Genomic DNA, 7934 nt, shown 5'->3' on the forward strand with positions numbered 1-7934 from the left:
GATCTCCAGCTTTCCATAACAAGCGCTTTTCCTCGATTCTTGGGCAGGGCACCGATACGATCTTTCAGAGGAATCCTAAACTTGGGGAAATCCGCTTTTCCTCGATTCTTGGGCAGGGCACCGATACGATCTTTCAGAGGAATCCTAAACTTGGGGAAATCCGCACTGCGATAGGGCTTTATCGGAGGTTCGGGATCTGAAGTTGACGAAGGCCGGAGAGCAACGTTGCCTGCTTTTGCCAGGTTCGGGATCTGAAGTTGACGAAGGCCGGAGAGCAACGTTGCCTGCTTTTGCCTTAGGCGCTGATTTTGCCTTTAGCATCCACACCTGTTTGAGTTTTGACGGATTCTTGACCGTCTCTTCTTTCTGCATCTCCTCTGCTTTCTGCAGAAGGGCTCGGGCATGCGCAAGCAACGCGCGGCGTTTCTTGATTCGCTCTTCGAGGGTTAAGCGAGTCCTCGTAACACGAACCCATTCGCTCGTTTCTGCCTTAGAGGAGGAGTTGGTTATGCGCCGTTGTTACTCTTGGCGCTGTCTGGACTTTAGATCTTCATTGTAGCGGATCCCGTCCATCGATTCTGCGGCTTTGGCCAGTTGTCGTGCAAGGCGTTGACGCCGTCTCCTCTTGCATATAAATCAAAACAACCACTCATACAATCACACTTATTCTTTATTCCTAATTGTCACGCACAAAATATAAGAACCAAGTTTAATAATCTCTTAAAATCACCTTCTTCGTGGGATCGATATCTTTTTATACTATAACTTGATAAATTGTGCACTTGCAATTTTGGTACATAATTATGCCGCATCAAGTTTTTGGCGCCGTTGCCGGGGAAGGTGCTAAAATAGGATTTTATTAACTTGATTCTTTAACTTGTGTATTTTTCTTGTGAAGGAACCGCTTGGAGCTTGAAAATCTTGGATTGAAGATCAAGAATTTGGAGCATTGCTTTCGGGTAAGTCTTCTTTCTAGTTTTCAATTCCACCCTCTTTAGCTAGCTTCACAATTAGAGACAATTAGGATTTAAAAAAAAAGAGATTTTATTTTTGTTGACCATAATAAAATTCATCTTCTCACATTTGCTTGTTGTTGACCATAATTAAAAAAAAAAGATTTTCTTTTTATCATCCTTTTTAGTCGCTTTTAATTTCTAGGGTTGCATTTCATATAGTGTAGGAATTCACCAAAGTGATTGTAGCACTTGATTTGGCACACACTTAAAACATTCTTAAGGGCAAAACCCCAATCAAGATAAGGTAAGGGATTTCATCACCCTTTCCTTAGCCCACAAATCACTAATTCCTCACTTCACAAATCCAAGCCTTCTAAAACTCATTAGACGTTGGCCCCTAAGGATTCGAGCTCAATAAGGAACAAGAAATCCTTAAGTGAACGGTTTAAGTTTTCTCAGAATAGTTGGTGTCTAAGGCAAGGTTTAGGGGTTGCGTAAAGCGCTCCGCAAGGAAAGAGGTACTTAATTGATCTTTGATCACCCTCTAGTACTATCCTTACCTGGCTAACTACCTGGGTAAAACTTTGATCTTTTCACTGTAGGAATTTTTGGTTAGGAGCTGGTCTAGTGGAGTTAGGCTAAACCCTAGAGTTAGAGTTGATTGAAAAGTGATTGCCTTGATTTGTTAGGATTTTTCTTTATCTTTTCATAAAAAAAAAAAACTAATTTTCTTTCTTTCTTTCCTTTAAAAAAACTAATTTTCTTTCTTTTTTTAAAAAAAAAATTTGTTTTGGTGTATGCAATTTTGGGTTCGGGATAATTTTCATCGCTTAATCCGTGTTGAACCAATCCAAGAAATGGCAAATCAACCAGTTCTTCAGGATATGTGTTACCCCACCAGAAATGCAATTCCATCTTGCATAAGACTCCCCGAAGTAAATGGAGCAAATTTCGAGCTTAGACCGCATTTCATTAACATGCTTCCCAAATTCCTAGGTAATGAAACAGAAGATGCATATATATTTATCTCGGAATTTGAGGAAGTATGTATTATGATAAAAATGAGAGAATTAACCGAAGATGCGATTAAGCTTAGATTTATTCCATTTGCTCTAAAGGACAAAGCTAAAAAATGGCTGTACAGCTTACCGATAAATTCCATCTCAACTTGGGAGGAATTTGTCACCGTTTTTCTCAAGAAATTTTTCCCTATTCACAAAACGGTAAAGCTTAGGAACAGCATTCAGAATTTCAAAATTGTCCCGGGAGAGCCATTCTGGAAATACTTTGACCGATTTAAAGATCTTTTAATCCAATGTCCTCATCACGGTCTAGAAAAATGGCGATTGTGCCAAGTCATATATGAAGGATTGGACTATTCTTCAAAAACATCTTTAGAATCGATGTGTCAGGGAGATTTTATGAGAAAAAACGCCGATGAAGCTTGGGAATTCCTAGAGAGTCTATCCGAGAAAACAATGCAGTGGGAAAACTGTGATGACAGGGTTTCATCTGTTTCCCAATCTAAGTCTAGTGGTTTTTCCCTGGAGTCAAACATTGCGTCTGAAGCGAAGATGGCGACGATTATGCGGAGGTTAGAAGCCTTAGAAGTTAAGGAACGAGCTCCGGCTCAAATCAATCATATTTCTGCCCCGGGATGTCATAACTGTCAGTCTCCTACCCACGTTTCAGAGGAATGTCCTCTTCTAGGAAACAACCATGCTTTAGAACAGATGAACGCTGCATTCCAGCGCCCTAGAAATGATCCATTTTCTCCAACCTACAATCCAGGTTGGAGAAATCATCCCAACTTTGCTTGGAACCAAGGGAACTCTCCCGGAAATCAAAACTTCATTCCCGCGTCAAACCCACAATTCCCTAGGGGAAACACTGTCCCGTTCAACTTACCAAACAATTTCCAACAAGCTAACCCAATTTTTCCAACCCAACATCCTCATCCTCATCAGCCTACAAATCCTTCAAATTCTGATCATGACAAACGTTTGAGTGTCTTAGAAAAGGGTTTAGAAGCTATGATCAAAGCTTCTACACAAACTACCAACATGTTGACCCAATCATCCACCACTCTAAATTCATTCATGCAAACCACCGGCCAAGTGCTCAACTCGAACACACAAGCCATAGCCCGGTTAGAAACCCAACTTGGGCAACTAGCCGCTGCCGTGAGTGAGAGAGAAAAAGGAAAATTTCCAAGTCAACCTGTTGCAAACCCTAAAGACACTGGATCCAGTTCCAACAACCCAGCTCAACTGAATGCAATTCACACTCTGAGATCAGGAAAACAAATAGACAATCAGGTTAGAATGCCACCGGATCAAACCCCTTCTCCCATTCAAAACACTCCTTCCGATGACCAAAATGCTGAACTTGAGATTGAGCCTGATCTAGATAGGTATAGGCCCGTTGCCCCCTTTCCAGATAGACTCAAACCTAGGAAAAACTCCCCGCAGGTTGAGAAAATCCTAGAAACGTTTAAACAGGTCAAGATCAACATCCCTCTTCTAGATGCAATCGAACAAATCCCTTCTTATGCAAAGTTCTTGAAGGACTTATGCACTAAGAAAAGAACCACCAATGTCCCCAAGAAAGTCTTCTTAGCTGCCAACCTCAGTGAAATTTTTTCAAAACCCATGCCGTTGAAATACAAGGACCCTGGTTGTCCCACAATTCCATGCGTCATAGGTAACACTCACATTGATAAGGCACTTCTAGACTTGGGAGCCAGCGTCAACCTCCTTCCGTATTCGGTCTATCAACAGCTAGGTGTAGGAGAACTTAAACCGACAAGATGCACTCTACAGTTAGCTGATAGATCTGTAAAAATTCCCAAAGGAGAGGTAGAGGATGTTCTGATCAAAGTTGGAGAGTTCATTTTCCCTGTTGATTTTATTGTCTTGGAAACGCAGCCCGTTTCCAATCTCAAAAGTCAAATCCCCGTCATTCTAGGAAGACCGTTCTTAGCCACCTCAAATGCTTTGATAAACTGTAGAACCGGTCAGATGAAACTATCTTTTGGGAATATGACTGTTGACCTCAATATCTTCAACTTAGGGAGACAGCCTAGTGATCCATCTGATGAACCCATGGAAGTGAATTTCATTCAAGGAATATCCAGTGAACAACAAGAGGGAGAGTGTGAGTCTGATTCAAATGCATCTGATTTAATGATTGAGGAGCTTTCTGATGACGAACTTGAGATAGAACCGCTGGTCAATCATGTTTTTGCTGTTGGCTGGCAACGAGAACCTTTAGAGATAGAACCCCGAGTCCAGCTTCGCCCATCTGTGGAGGAACCCCCTAAGTTAGAGCTCAAACCTCTACCCGAAAATCTAGAGTATGCCTACTTAGGGGAGAACGAGTCTTTACCAGTTATCATTTCTTCTGAGTTGACTACCGGTCAAAAGGAAGCTCTCTTAGCTGTTTTAAGAGAGAATAGGGAAGCCATTGGATGGACCATGGCTGATATCAAAGGGATTAGTCCAACCATTGTTCAACACCGAATCCATTTGATAGATGATGCCAAACCTACTAGAGATGCTCAACGTAGGTTAAACCCAGTGATGAAAGAAGCCGTTAGGAAAGACATTCTGAAATGTCTCGATCATGGGATCATTTATCCCATTTCTGATAGTTCATGGGTGAGTCCAGTCCAAGTTGTTCCAAAGAAATCTGGGATCACCGTGATCCAAAATGAGGCTAATGAGCTGATTCCCACTCGAATCCAAACCGGATGGCGAGTTTGCATTGACTACCGAAAGCTCAACTTAGCCACTCGGAAAGATCACTTCCCTCTTCCTTTCATTGACCAAATGTTAGAGCGTTTAGCAGGACACGAGTTCTACTGTTTCCTGGATGGATATTCAGGTTACAATCAAATCCCTATCGCTCCAGAAGATCAGGAGAAAACCACCTTCACTTGCCCGTATGGAACATTCGCATACCGACGCATGCCTTTTGGCCTGTGCAATGCACCGGCCACATTCCAACGTTGCATGATCAGTATTTTTTCCGACATGGTAGAGCGATTTCTCGAAATTTTCATGGATGACTTTTCCATTTTTGGTGACACATTTTCCCAATGTTTGCATCATCTTAAACTGGTCCTAGAACGGTGTAGGGAGAAAAATCTGACTCTCAATTGGGAGAAATGTCATTTCATGGTCAAACAAGGCATTGTCTTAGGACATGTAGTTTCCAATAGGGGAATCGAAGTGGACAAAGCTAAGGTAGATCTCATTTCCAATCTCCCTCCTCCCAAAACTGTCAAAGATGTCAGATCGTTTCTTGGTCATGCTGGTTTTTACCGACGTTTCATCAAGGATTTCAGCAAAATTGCTAGACCCTTAACCAATCTCTTAGCCAAGGATACGTCATTTGTCTTCTCTCCCGACTGCCTCAAAGCTTTTGAATATCTGAAAAAGGAGCTAACCACAGCTCCTATCATTCATGCACCGGACTGGACCTTACCATTCGAACTGATGTGTGATGCATCTGATTCTGCGATTGGAGCTGTTTTAGGACAACGGTTTGATGGAAAACCGCATGTGATCTACTACGCCAGTAGGACTCTGAATGATGCCCAGCAAAACTACTCTGTCACAGAGAAAGAGTTTTTAGCTGTAGTCTTTGCCTTAGAAAAATTCAGGTCCTACCTCATCGGTTCCTTAACCAAAGTTTTCACTGATCATGCCGCACTAAAGTATCTTTTGACCAAAAAGGATGCTAAAGCACGGCTCATTAGATGGATTCTCCTTCTTCAAGAGTTTGACATTCAAATTCTTGACAGAAGGGGATCAGAGAACCCCGTAGCAGATCACCTCTCTCGACTCCCAAATGCACCAACATCAACCGTTCTGATCAATGAACATTTTCCAGATGAACAACTCCTAGAAATCCAATCTGTTCCCTGGTTCGCCGACATTGTGAACTACATAGTCATGAACCAGATCCCTTCTCATTGGTCCAAACAGGATAGATCCCGTTTTCTCTCCCAAGTAAAATACTTTTACTGGGATGATCCATATCTGTTCAAATACTGTCCTGATCAGATCTTTAGGAGGTGTGTTCCCACTGAAGAAACTAGGAGTGTTATATCCTTTTGTCATGAGCAAGCATGTGGGGGCCACTTTGGCCAAGTTCTCCAGTCTGGGCTATATTGGCCCACTCTCTTCAAGGATTCATTCGAGTTTTGCAAAACCTGTAACCGCTGTCAGCTTTTAGGGAAGGTCACTAGGAGAAATATGATGCCTTTACAACCCATTTTATCTGTTGAACTTTTTGATCTGTGGGGTATCGATTTCATGGGACCATTTCCAAATTCCTTTGGAAATGTCTACATTCTAGTAGCCGTTGAATACATGTCAAAATGGGTTGAGGCGGTAGCTTGCAAAACTAATGACAACAAGGTCGTTGTTAAGTTTTTGAAAGAGAACATTTTTGCCCGGTTTGGAGTACCTCGAGCGATCATCAGTGATAACGGTACACATTTCTGTAACCGTTCTTTCGAGGTTCTGATGAAGAAATATTCAATCACACACAAATTGTCAACTCCTTATCACCCCCAAACCAGTGGATAAGTAGAGGTCACAAACAGGCAGATCAAACAAATCTTAAAAAAAACAGTTAATCATAACAGAAAAGATTGGTCTGTAAAATTATGTGATGCTCTGTGGGCATATAGAACAGCTTTCAAGGCCAATTTAGGGATGTCACCATACAGACTGGTATTCGGGAAAGCTTGCCACCTACCAGTAGAATTGGAACATCGAGCAATGTGGGCAATAAAACAGTTAAACTTTGATTCCGACTCAGCATGTAAGAACAGATTGCTCCAGATAAATGAGTTGGAAGAAATTCGGAATGATGCATACATAAACTCAAAAATTTACAAAGAGAAAACCAAAATTTTTCATGATAAATCAATTTTACGAAAAAATTTCTCTCCAGGACAGAAAGTTTTATTATATAATTCAAAATTACATCTTTTTCCTGGAAAATTAAGATCAAGATGGACAGGTCCATTTATTGTCAAACAAGTTTTCTCACATGGAGCTATCGAGATAAAAAATCCTAAAAATGGTGACATTTTTAAAATAAATGGTCAACGTCTGAAACCATTTTTAGAATTTTCTACACTCGAAGAGGAAGAGGTGTTGGTTCTTCATGAACCTCATTATCTATAAAAAAAACTAATTTTTCTTTTGTTAAAAAAAAAGAGTTCTTTTGTTTCTTAAAATAAAACAAAAAAAAATTTGAATAAGTAACATAGGTAAAAAAAAATTACTTACAATTTTTCCTCTTATTTGATTTCTTCATCCTCATACTAACAGTAATTGCAGATCCTTATCATCATTGTCAACCGAACAACTATAAGCTCTCTAATTTTATCTGCTTTACTTTGTGCTTCAGCGAATTTGCATTGAGGACAATGCAAAATTTAGGTGTGGGGGTGAGAAATACATATTTTCCTCTTTATTTTACCTTTTTAGTTGGTTTTTTTCTTTTTTTTTTAAAAAAAAATTATAAAAATATTGTCACTTGCCAAATTAATAGAGCTAAGTAATAATTGATCAAATTGATAGATTTTAAATTTTCTAATTCTTAGTTAGTGACATATTCAAGGTCACCTATTATGATAACTCCAAATAAAATTCTTAAGAAATGATTTTTCAACTAGTATACTTTACTTAAGCCTTACCTTAGATTTTAATTAAAAATAATGAAATTTTTGAATGCCTAACTTAGAGTTGAAAATATTTTTTCAAGTTATCTTGATTTACACATTTTTTTAAGACTATATACACTCACACATATATATATTAAAATAAACTAACCTTATAAAGAAGAATGCGAAAAATGGGCACAAAAAAAAACTCTTAAATTCAAGGAGATTCTATCTTATAAAGCCTAAGTTGACTGAGTAATTAAGCCCAAGGAGTATCTCTATACTTAATGACC

General features: G+C 39.7%; 1 pseudogene; it reads left to right on the forward strand.

Moving 5' to 3' along the window:
* The window catches only part of LOC109847400, a 9411-nt pseudogene continuing 4916 nt past the window's right edge, over positions 3440–7934 (forward strand).

The sequence above is a fragment of the Asparagus officinalis genome, chromosome 7 (genome assembly GCF_001876935.1).
Source record: "Asparagus officinalis chromosome 7, Aspof.V1, whole genome shotgun sequence".
Classification (NCBI taxonomy): domain Eukaryota; kingdom Viridiplantae; phylum Streptophyta; class Magnoliopsida; order Asparagales; family Asparagaceae; genus Asparagus; species Asparagus officinalis.